The sequence below is a fragment of the Muntiacus reevesi genome, chromosome 2, assembly GCF_963930625.1.
Source record: "Muntiacus reevesi chromosome 2, mMunRee1.1, whole genome shotgun sequence".
Taxonomy (NCBI): Eukaryota; Metazoa; Chordata; class Mammalia; order Artiodactyla; family Cervidae; genus Muntiacus; species Muntiacus reevesi.
In genome coordinates this window covers 167,896,310-167,908,322 of record NC_089250.1, presented here as the reverse complement: position 1 = coordinate 167,908,322, position 12,013 = coordinate 167,896,310, and the positions used below count along the sequence as shown (strand labels likewise).

At 47.5% G+C, this 12,013-nt stretch overlaps 2 protein-coding genes across 3 annotated transcripts in view; one reads left to right on the top strand and one right to left on the bottom strand.

Annotated features, from left to right (window-relative positions):
• The window catches only part of DOCK1 (dedicator of cytokinesis 1), a 545,628-nt gene that overhangs the window by 289,843 nt on the left and 243,772 nt on the right, over positions 1-12,013 (bottom strand). The window lies entirely within an intron of this gene.
• Positions 1-12,013, top strand: part of INSYN2A (inhibitory synaptic factor 2A) — a 38,666-nt gene that overhangs the window by 2,139 nt on the left and 24,514 nt on the right. The window lies entirely within an intron of this gene.

Below are 12,013 nucleotides of genomic sequence, written 5' to 3'. Positions count from 1 at the left end.
GCCCGTGTTTTGAAGGTGGCAACTGAGACAGTGGCCTCTGGCCTCATGTGATTAGCACCCTTCACCCTGTGGGCCCCAGCCCCTGGTTAAGTGAGCTGGCAGCCAGGCCGGCATGATGCTAAGCTCAGAAATGCACTGTCAGGACAGCAAGCCACCCACTGCACGGGATGGCTGTGACTGAGTTACATCGTGTTTGCATCTTGCAAACCAAGGGGAGGAAACAACCTCTGTGTTCCAAGGTAGCAGAGGAGGCTTAAGGCCTGGCCCCAGAGCCAAGCTGCCTGATGCAGACAGTGCCCTTGGCATCTGGCTTCTCCAGCTTCGTGCAGGTGGTCCATATACAAAAGGGGTTGATGGTCAGTAGCCTACCCCCCGCCCCCGCCACCCCCTGCCTGGCACATCCCATGACCTAGCATTGTTTGCAGCTGACAGTACGAAGCAAACTGAGTTGCTAGCCAATTGTAAACTAATCTAACAGGAGATTAGTAGTAACCTACCATGACAGAAGGCTTTCAAAAGTCTTTGTTGAATTTTGGGTTTACATCTCCATTCTCATCCCATTTCAATCATTTAGACTTGAATAAATACACAGCCAAAAGCAATACGGTGTGGTGGGTCTATAAGGGATTTGTTGATCAGCAGAGCACATTCCCATAGAAACATTAAAAGCCCAGACAGGACCGATCACAGACCTCAATACAGCTGCTAGTGATTTAAACCAGACAGCAAAACAGAAAGACACCAGCATCACCAAACGGGAAATAAAATTCAGCAAATGGTGTAAAACGAAATGTGTCTCTAAATAGCCTGCATCTCACGGGTGTGTATGCCAAAATAAAGCCCTGCACGGGTTGATCATCGACAAACACCCATGCAAGGGCAACCGTGTTCTAGATCGAGGTTCCTTCTATTAGAACAAGGGCGGAGAGTTGTTTGAAATCTGAGTTTTCTGAGGCTGCATCAGTCTACCAAGTGGTATTGAGTTTATTATTCCCATCTTCTAGATGGGAATTCTGACTCTGAGGACTTGGGGCAAGGGCTTCACCTCTCTGTGCCTCATTTCTTCGTCTGTCCCTTGGAGTTCATCACCTGTGTTGTAGCTGGGAAGGGGAGCAGGACAGGGGGTGCTTAACCCAGGGCCAGGGGCCTCTGCATGGGTTCGATTCTCATGGTGGCATGAGGGCTGCCTTACTGGTTAGCAGGGTTGGGTTCTGAAAGCTCAGAAGGGAGGTACAATCCACGTTTCCCCTATACCTATGCATTCACTATGATGAATGCACCTTTACAAGCTTCATACACAGGCTGATCCCCAGCGAGGTGACTGCAAGCACTGGGCCACTCTGTCCACTACAGGTGCCATGGGTGGCTATTGAAATTCAGTCTCAAATTAATTACAATTGAAAATTCTTTAATCACATCAGCAACCTCACAGGTGCCCAAGAACTACAGGTGGCAACCAACTCCTACACAAGACAGAGAATATTTTCATCATCATGAAAAGGGCTTGGCCCCAGTATCCCCTAAACAAGGTCCAGTGTCCGGCTCCTAACCTTTTGAGGAGTGGGCACCTTAGATCAAGGCAAAGGATGATCTGACTTAGAAATCAACCTCTAGTTCAGCTGTTGTCTGCACGGGTCAAGTTACTGGTAGAAAGGCAGGACCATATCGAGGTGAATTCCCACATCCATTCCTAATACAGTAAGTCCTTACGTAGGAAACCTACAAGCTGCAAGCTTTCAAAGAAGTGAAGGGGCCCCTGTATGCCAGCTGTGGTGCTGTACTGTAAGATTAATGTTTTATTTTTTGTGTTTGGTTTTTATGTCTTATTTGTTGGGAAAGTATGATAAACCCATCACACTCCAGTACTCTATAGCCGATTGTGCTAGTTGGGTACCTAGGCTAACTCCGTTGTACTTAGAAACAACTTGGACTTATGGACATGCTCTCAGAACAGAACTCATTCTCATGTAGGGGACTTACTCTAATCTTCATTTCCACCTCCCTCTCGAGCTCTCTGGATAACATTGAGACAAGTGGTTTCACATTCCAAGGCCCATGTTGAAGGTGACCCCTCTAGTTCAATGCCCAGGGTCATTCATTCGCCCAGAATTTGAATTTCTGCCACTCTTTTCTGTGTCAGAATACAGTAGGAGACAACAGCCTCAAAGGCGGGCACATAAGAGGCAAACTCCTTCTCCATATCCTTCTCAGGGGTCTGGGTGCAGGACAGAGGTGCTAGGGGATACTGATACATTTTTAACCACTGACTCTCCAGGGAGGGGGAGTCAGCCGCATTTGCTGATTTCCATGGTGTGAATTCTTTGGTGGCCAGAGTCAACCAGCTCACAGAAGCCTGGAAATTTAACCTGCTGCTGCCCTGAGCCCCAGACCAGTTCTCCGAAGGGTATGCCCTGGACAGTCGCTTTAAAGGAGGAATTCACAGGACTCATTTTATGTACTCAATCTGAGCTGGAGAAAAGGAGTTTTAGTAGAATGAGGAATTCACGCGACTTCCTTTATGTACTCAATCTAAGCCAAGAAATGGTATCTTATCATTGCATCTCATGACGGAAAATAGGACAACTCACTCTACTGTATGGAGATTATTACATAGTCATTACGTAACCTGACAAGGAATCTCATGACCAAGTTAATATACTGGGAAACACTCCAAGTCATCACCCGAGGAGGATGATGAGAATCCGGGTTCATTCCACTTCTCCCCCTACCTCCCACCCCCAAAGCGACGAGAAAGGACCTGCTTTGTATAAAACTGTACCCACAGCCGGAGGAGTCTGTCAGGGCAGGAATGCTGTGTGCATTTTTAAAGCTTGCTGCTTTAAAACCAAGTGACACATTTTGCCCCCAAGTTCCCACTATAACATAGGCTTGAGCCAGGCCCAGTGAGGCCTCAGGCTTGCTCTAGTGGGTGAAGTTAGGACCCAGCGAACGAAGACAGCACATGTTGAACTTGGCTTAGTGTGGCTGTGTGCAAATTATATTGAATATCTAACTTGAATAGAACTTCTTTGCACTGTGGAGCTTGTTTATGCAAACTCACTATAGAGTTTAAACTGCATTACCAAGTTTGCCAGGCAAGTCGTGTGTAACAGTTCTTCCTCTGTGCATAGAAATGTCTGTATCACAAACCAAGACCATTTTCAGTAGCTTCCAAATTACTTTTCAGAAGGGACTCTTTCATGACTCTCGTTTGCTTATACAGATTTCTGAAAGGCCTCAGCAGAGAAAGTTTTCAGTGTAGGCAAGTTAATCTCCGCGAGCTTCAATTTCACCTTCTATTAAACAGGGATGCTGGAAGCTTAAAGACGCTGTCCACAAAGACCTAGCAATAACGAACACACAGAGGGCTCTGAGAAAGGGGTCTATCCTGAGACACGCCTTTCTGCAAGTGGGTGGATGTGCAAAACGTGTTTGAAACCCTGCCTTTTAGTCCCTTGTAGAACGTCTGGGCAATTCACTAAAACGGCTCCCTTTATGCAGTGCAGGCAGCCTTTGATCCCTCTATTTGCGTGAATGCCAAGAATGATCCTGCTTATTTCAAAGCTCTCTGCATTATTCTTGTCTCTCCCCGGGAAGTTCGGGGTCACACAGACTAAATGAGCCAAAATGTAGTCGTTGAAAGCTGAGAAGCCGGCAGACGGGACACTGAGTTTAGACACCCAGCTGATGCTTGCAACAGTCTTAACTCCCCAGGGCAGCTGCGGGCTGCTGGGCAGGTGACCCCTGACCCAGGACTGTGGGGCCGTCGCCCTTGGCTCAGGTGGTGCACCCTCACCAGGCACTCGGGCAGAGATGGCTGCTCACTGCATGATGGTACCCCACACATTTCATGGCTTGAGGGACTTACTGGCTGGTGACAACCCCCTGGTATTCTGGTCTTTGGAGAAGACCTGTAAACAAGATGGGAAGCTTGATCCCAGCCATCCAGCAAGAAGGCAGGACCTGCCGTTGCCCAGGGTGTAACAGGCCCTTCCGTTGGTCGCATCTCTCCTAGCATCGGGCTCCCCTGGTGGTTCAGCGGCAAAGAATCCACCTGCAATGCAGGAGACCGGGGTTCGATCCCTGGAGGAGGGCAATGACAACCCATTCCAGCATTCTTGCCTGGAGAATCCCATGGACAGAGGAGCCTGGTGGGCGACAGTCCATAGGGTTGCAAAGAGTCAGACACGACTGAGTGAGCATTCCAGCATCAGCCAGGGTCCCCTGCCGGCTTAGGTGTGTGTGGAAGAGGGAGGAGCAGCTGAACTGGGTCACAGGGGCCCCTGAGATGTGAGCGACGGGCAGACAGGAAACCCTGAAGCTCCAGCAGCTCTGTACTGACTCAAAGCAAGTGTGAGGCCATCACATAAGAGGAGGAAATCGTAAATAACCAAGGAGCCCGAGGAGCCTGCAGTGGTGGTGGTCTAGTTGCTCAGTTGTGTCCGACTATTGCGACCCCAGGAACTGGATCCCGGCAGGCTCCTCTGTCCATGGGATTCTCCAGGCCAGAACACTGGAGTGGGTTGCCACTTCCTTTTCCAGGGAATCTTCGCAACCCAGGGGTCGAACTTGGGTCTCCTGCTTTGGCAGGCAGATTCTTCATGCAAGCTGCAGCAAGGCTTCTACATCTAGTGCGTCAGTCTCCCTGCCGTGGGCTCCTATTCAGCTTCCCTGGGAAGGGGGTTTCTTCATGGCAGGGGTCCAGGGCACGCAGTGATAGGAAAACACAAGCCAAGGGAGTTGTCCTGCGATCAGGGGGCTTTGAGGACATAGTAGCTCTCGGTGGGTTTGCAGGCATAGGAGACAGGAATAAAGATCTGAGGGACGGCAGACCCAATGTGGAACCCTGCAGTCATGTTTGCTGAACATTGTTTTTCATTTTAATCACTGAAAAGGTAGCCACAGAATGGGGCGGGTGTGTGCATGTAGAGATAAGGACCTAAGCCTACAGGATCTGTGTTTTTTGAGAGATTTCAGGGTCAGTTTCCAATGTAACAGATGTCAGCAAAGTTTTTCTGCAAAGGGCCAGATAGTATCTATGTCAGGCTTTGCGGGCCATGTGGCCTCTGTTCCAGTGATTCAGATCCACCCCTGCATCGTGAGCACAGCCACTCACAGCACATGTATGAACGAATACGCCCATGGTCACATGAAACATCTCAAAAACAGGCGCGAGCGGACGTGCGCCATGGGCCAGGTTGCCAGCTCCTGCGACATGGTCTTGTAAATGCAGGGACCACAGCTCCTCAGCTAGAAACCAGGTTACCATAATGGGCGCAGCGCAGTCTCAGAGGTGACTGTCCTACAGACGGTGTATCATTCATTCACACGTGCAGAAGGCTTCTGTTAATAGCAAGCGTCTCCAAGTGTTGTCACCGTGCCAGCCGAGGGCCGGGGGCCAGGGGTGTGGGGAGGTATAGCCAAAGAACTCAGGCCCTCCTCTGAAGAGCCCACAGGTCACTGACACTCTGTACCAGCCTACACTTCACTGTTCCCCAGCCCATAAAACCGTCAGGATTCTGCTGGGGAACTCTGTGTGTGTGTGTGTGTGTGTGTGTGTGTATGTGTGTGTGCGCACGCACATGTATTATACACATACCTGTAATTTCTGTGTATATACATACATGACATAAAAAAGGCCTTTCTCTCCCACCAGCAGCAATGAGAGGTCATCCCAACTCCTGGTCATACGATGTGACCTGCCTTCACCTACATATTGATGCTAGATGGAGGGAAATTACATCCTGGCTTCACCTTATGTCCTTCTATTGACAAATCCCTCAGCATCAGGCAGTCTTCAGAGAGCCCTGTCGGGGGATGAGAAATCTCTCCAAATTTCCTCTCATTATCCATGTCCAAACAGAATAAATACTGCATCGCAATTACACAGGAAGCATAAGGGGGCAATTTAATTTCAGTCACAGCACAGAACGAACCCACAGGAAAACCCAGCATCACCGCCGCAGCTAGGGAGCTGCCTGGGGTCACCAAGGTCCCGGCAGGAGGCGTGGGGGCCCCCAGCTCAGAGCCCAGGGAAGCCGAGCACCTGAGGTGACCCTGCCTCAGGTTGGCTGTCCACCCTTCTAGGAGGGGGCTGGGCTGCCCTTGTCCACATGCACCCAGGTAGCTGAGACGGAGGTCTTCCACCTGGTTAGCTGGAATGGCCACGGTTTCCAAGAGGGGCGGGGGCGAGTGCCCTTGCGGTCCTGCCGAGGATCCTGGCAGAGAGATGTCTCTGGACTGTCAAGCACTGTCTCCCCAGGCTCTGGCCAGGCAGTGCATCACAGAACAGAGTGCTGTGAGCCGCGGAGGGAGGCGGTGCTCAGCTCCGAGCTCAGAAGCAGAAAGGTTCTCCCCCAGCCACCGCACTCCCTTCCTGCTTCAATGGGATGGGCATGTCAGCGCTTCATTTGCTAATGTTCTTGCTACATCAGTTTTGGTGTTTCTGCCCATCTCTTGCAACCCCCAACATTTTAAAACACGCCAGCCAGCAGACGGAGTTTCCCTCCTCTGATGTTTTTTGGCCGAGGTTCTGCAGTCAGCCAGTCCTGAGCTGGAGACTTTGCGCCCATCCTCCCTGCGGTACCTGTGCTCGGGGATGGTTACTACCCTCTCCAGCCTCAGCTTCTGACTCTGAAAGAAGGCTATGAACACCAGCCTCCTGGGCTTCCTGGAGACATTAAGTACCATACGGAGGACCGGGCCCTCAGCCCAGGGTTGTGTGTGCAAAGTCGCATCTTTCCAAGTTGTTCTGTTGCTGAGACACAGCCTTCCAGCTGCAAAAATGCAGGCGAGTGATGCAAGGGCACAGGCAGGACACTTTCAGGAGAGATTCTCGCTTTCCTCTACGGGTGGGTTTACTTCCAAGGATTAGCGGGGGGCTGAGGATTACAGAGGGAAGAGATCGGGCTTTGTACTTGCTTTCAGAGAACTGTGCAGGCCAGCGTTACGTGGTGTCACGGACAAGACAGCTGACGTGGAGTCAGGCACGTGGGCTTGTTCCCAGCTCAGCCCTGCCCCTCTGAGCCCCTCCACACGAGGGCAGGACGGTCCACACAAGACGAGGGACCTCAAGGGTCCTTTCTGATCTAAGAACGAATTCTCCAGAGCTGTGCAAGAACTTCATAATTTCAGCCAGTGCCGTAAAAGAACATACAAGTTGAGAGAGAGAGAGAAAGCAACACAGTCCTCTCTGTGGACACTGGTTAGCAAACATGCATATGGTGGTCCCTCTGTTAGGTTTTCTTTCTTCCTGTCATTTCATTCATCGCTTATCTCTTCCACTGCCACACATGTTGCAACTGGCCTCTGTCCTCCTAGCTTACAAGCCTTTGAATAGCTTTCAGGGAAACACCCCTTTTTTTCTTTTATAACTAACGGCTTTTATATATTTGTGATAAAATATTCAAGTTCCAGAGTCCAAGTATAAGTTATCGTGTTTTATGATTTTGAAATAGAAGCACACATCGTATTCTCTTCCACCATTTTCTTTATTTGATACACAGGGCTGTGCCGAGTCTTTTCTGTGGCTTAAATTTATATAACATTGGAAATACTGCTTTTAAGTTCTTGAACAATAATAATCCTTTCCATCCTTAATATGAAAAATGGAGCATATATATTTGTGAGGCTATAAAACAGTTTCCAAACTCTTGCTTTGCACTTCATGTAGGTATCACACACACTTGAAAATGTAATTTAAATAATCTTCCTGTGCAGAATCCCAAAAGAGATTTCAAATACCTCCCTAGCCTTTTAAGTTGGTAGGTGAATAAAAGCCTTGCCACTGAGGCACTAGGCAATTCAGACACCCCATTTGTAGGTAAAATGAGCAATTCAAGGCATGACATGAACGTTTATGGAATTTATGGATTTGTGTCCCAGAATTTGGATTAAAAGAGAGAGAGAGAAATGAAATGCAAGTTCTACTTTTCAAATACTTTTTTTTTTTCCTCCCTAAATCCCATGCAATTTCTGCTAAGCTTTGCAAAAATGGTTTGAGCTCTATTTCCCACTGTGCTCTGGGGGCCAGTTCCACTGAAATGAGTGTCTCTGGGCAGAGCACCAACAAAGCTCATCCATTTAGAGCAGCTACAATATGGTGGCCATTCTGCATTTTCTCATTCAATCCCCAAAATAAAACTGTAAGGTAGGAATTGTTTTGACCAGGAAACTAAAGTTTGGATATGCCAGTAATATCCCCAAGGTCAAAAGACTGGAGGGAAACAGTACAGCCAGAACTCACCTTTAGACCCATCATGCCCCAGTAGCATCCTCTCCCTCTTCTGAAAATGGGAAACATGCGTGTCTGCAGAGACTTGAAGGCACTTTTGTGGTCTTGCATTCTGGGTTCTTCCTTATCCTTGAAAGGGCCAAGAGATCCCTGCACTCAGACCTGGTAAGGACCTTGTGAATTTATGTCCTGGAGAAAGCATGCTTCTAACTCTGGAGGCAGCACAGAGCACCCTGCAAAGGATCCCAGTGATAAAGTATGGTTTTCAGGGTTCCTAATCAGTAAGAGGCATCCCCTCTGTGAGGTAGTTTCAGAAAAATCAAAGCCATTGATCTAGAAGCCCAGGTGCTGATCCATCCATGAGCAGTCTTCCCTGGGGAAGCCACTTCAAGGCTTTCACATACCGCCTGTCAGCTCAGCGGCTTGGTGAGTGACCACCACGTGCCACCCAGACTCTGCTTTAACCAAATTTATGTCCAAATACATGTGAATAAACACTGAAGGAAAGTTCTCAATAAACCATAAAAGCAAGCAAACGTGTTTTGAAAGCCATATCTGAACAGACAATTATGAAAAATGAGTTCCTCTAGGTAAAGAAAGTCTAAAAACAGGCATATTCTGACCAAACATGGAGTCAGATTCTTTTGCCAGTATCTCACTGGTTATAGCACTAGACTATCTCCCCAGATAAAAGTCTCATAATTGGATATCAAGAATTTTATAAATGATGACACCAAAAATTTAAAGATTTTTATCTTCAGCTACAAGAGCTCTGAACCATTTGTTCAAAAAACAAGCACAATGTCAAGCCTCTGAAACAAAACACAAAAGCTTCACAAAGAGGAAGTTCTGATTTAAGATTGTTAACTAATGTGCTCTAAAAAATACATCAAAAGAAAGTACGGATCAAAGATAAAAGCTCTGTGGTTATTTACCATCAGAGCCACTGCCCCATACACATCATTAATGCTTTCAAATTAAAACCTCTGAAAGGGAGATAAGTGACAATACTAGAGCTGGAGAAAGATGGCATTCCAGAAGGAAAATTTGTTTTCATACAGTATACTCACATTCCTATTTTCATTCAAGTTTGGTAGCCAGTGCCACCAAAATTCATTTTCATTAATTTTCAATAAATTATAGCTTTAGCTTTATCTCTCCTCCAGGAAATAAGTTAATCAACTCAGCTTCAGCTCAACCCTAAAAAAGTTTTTTTCCTTTATTAACAGTTACTCCTGATGCCCTCTAGGGCCAGTGACATTTCTGTCATTATTGTCATCATTTTGCAACTAGCATCTCCTTGATTTCAGAACTATATGAAACTGTAAGCTTTGCCCTCCCTACTAGCATCTCCTTGATTTCAGAAATACATGAAAGAAACTGTAAGCTTTGCCCTATTTGTAATATAACCAGGCAGTTCTACATGCAAAATAATAATTACCAGCTGCCCCAATTTTTACATATTATGCTTTTTATTGCATGGCAACAAGGTTAGAAAACACTAAAGAAAAAAGACCTGCCCTAATGAGCATGTTCATCTCTGAGTTTGTCTCTGTCCAAACTGGCACACACTTCTGATCGGAGTAAGGATGACTATGCAATAATAAGGATATATCCCCTGTCTTCGTCATGAGGAAGCAGAGAGCTGGGGCAGGGCCTGGGGGGAAGCACCGCTGGAGGAGAGGCAGGCGGCTGAGGGAGACAGCAACAGGGACCGCCTGGCTCCCGCCGACCCCCAGGGGAGGAGGGACCACATGGCCTAGACCTCCTCAGGCCTGCAGCCACGCTGCACCACTCACCACCATTCCTATTTCCCTTTCATTCTTTGTAATGAGCACAAGCATTAAACGCTTCCCAAACAGTCAGAGCCTCCCAGAAATATAGTGTTACCACATCTGGGGAGCTGCTGGGCCAATAAAAGTTAATTTGACAACAGCTTTTCTAAAGAAAAGCCACTGCATTCATTATGAATAGTGTTTCTCACTGAAACTCGTTCACCTGGATTGTTTCTGGGATAAAGAAATGACGTTTCCCCGGGGTCAGCAGGGGAGCTGGTTTAGGTGCAGACTAAGCCATTTATTTTAATAACTAAGTGTGGGAAGCAGGAGATGACTGACCTTTTCCATTTGGTTGGGGGATATTTAAGATCGGATCATGGTAATACATTAAGACAGATGTTTTCACCTGATCCAGCCAGGAACATCGCAGAACTGACCCTACTGTGGGTGGGTATCAGTTAATCCTGGAGAACACTCAGGCAGATTCTTCATTCATTCATTCACTCGTCCATTATTCAGAGTATTTCTTGAGTACTCACTACACTTCAGATCCCAGTGTGAGCATTAAATATCCATCAGGGAACCGACAGACAAAACTCCCTGCCCTCGGAGTGCTGATGTCATGGAAGGGGAAACAGATTAGAAAACAAAGCCATAATTTTCTGGTATGTCCCATGGTGAGAAGTTTAAAGCAGAGAAAGGAGTAGGGTACTCACTTTCTATTAGTCAGGAAAGAAGCTGCATTTTTGAAGCACACCTCCAGCCCTGCTCTCTGGAAGGCACCAAACTACATGTTGGGTGGGACTAGGGAGACAGAAGAAGTCATGTCTGAGGCCACCGAGATGCTCTCAGTCATATGGGAGCAAGACGTCTCTGCCAGACATGGTCAGCATCCACTGTGGAATGCTCTGGAAGAGAGTCACAAAAGGGTGCTGGAGATTGGCCAGAAGCCATCCAAGCTGCTGATGAGCGGCCAGAGGAGCTGGTCCACACCATGGATGCTGGCGTGAACGAGCACAGACACTGCCCCGTGGAAGGAGCGCTTCTTGTGGTGGTTATACAGCTTACTCCCTTAACGTGGAAGCAAATCCTTTACCTCGGAAATATATGTGCTCTAGATTTGAAGTGTCTTGTGGGCGAGATCTGTGTTTTATTCATCCAAGCAACCGCTCCCCAGCAAAGGGCAGTGCACAAAGCTGAGAACAGGAAGCATCCCGTGAACTAAGCACGCAAACCTAGTGAAAGCCATTTGGTTATTCTGACTAGTTTACAGGACGTGCTTGGAAGTCTGTAATCAGAACACCGCATGATGCGCAATCATGTCTGACTCTTTGTGACCCCATGGACTATACAGCCACCGGGCTCCTCTGTCCATGGTATTATCCAGGCAAGAATACTGGAGTGGGTTGCCATTTCCTCCTCCAGGGGATCTTCCTGACGCAGGGATCAAACCTGCGCCTCCTGCCTTGGCAGGTGGATTCTTTACCCCTGGACCACCTGCGAAAGCCCAAGCAGAACACTACATAGAAATGACCATGATTACTGAAAACTACCCCGATGTGTTTAATAAGCTCACATGGGGTTTACATAAAGAGCTAGTTCATCAAGAGTCCACATCTCAGTTCCTGACTGGGAGAATGGTGCAGCATTATTCTCAGAACTTCACTGTCCAGTGGAAAATAATTAAGTAAGAGTAAGATGATGAAGGATTAGAAGGGGAAGCGGAAGGTGAAAGATCCAGCTCAAGCTGTGATTGGGCTATGTTCCAAAAACATGATTTCTAAGTAATTTCTTTGGACCACAGAGCAACTTGCAAAAATCCAAAATCATACATGCTGTTGGGGTTCCCAGGCCAGCCCTGAAATTTTTTCTGGCTGTATCGAGACTCAACACAGAATGCTGTAAAATCTAAGAATCTAGTTCGTAGAGTATTCCTTCTAACATGGATTCCAAAAATAGATCTCCCTTAATGGTTTCAACCAGAGAAACTCTTATTTTATAC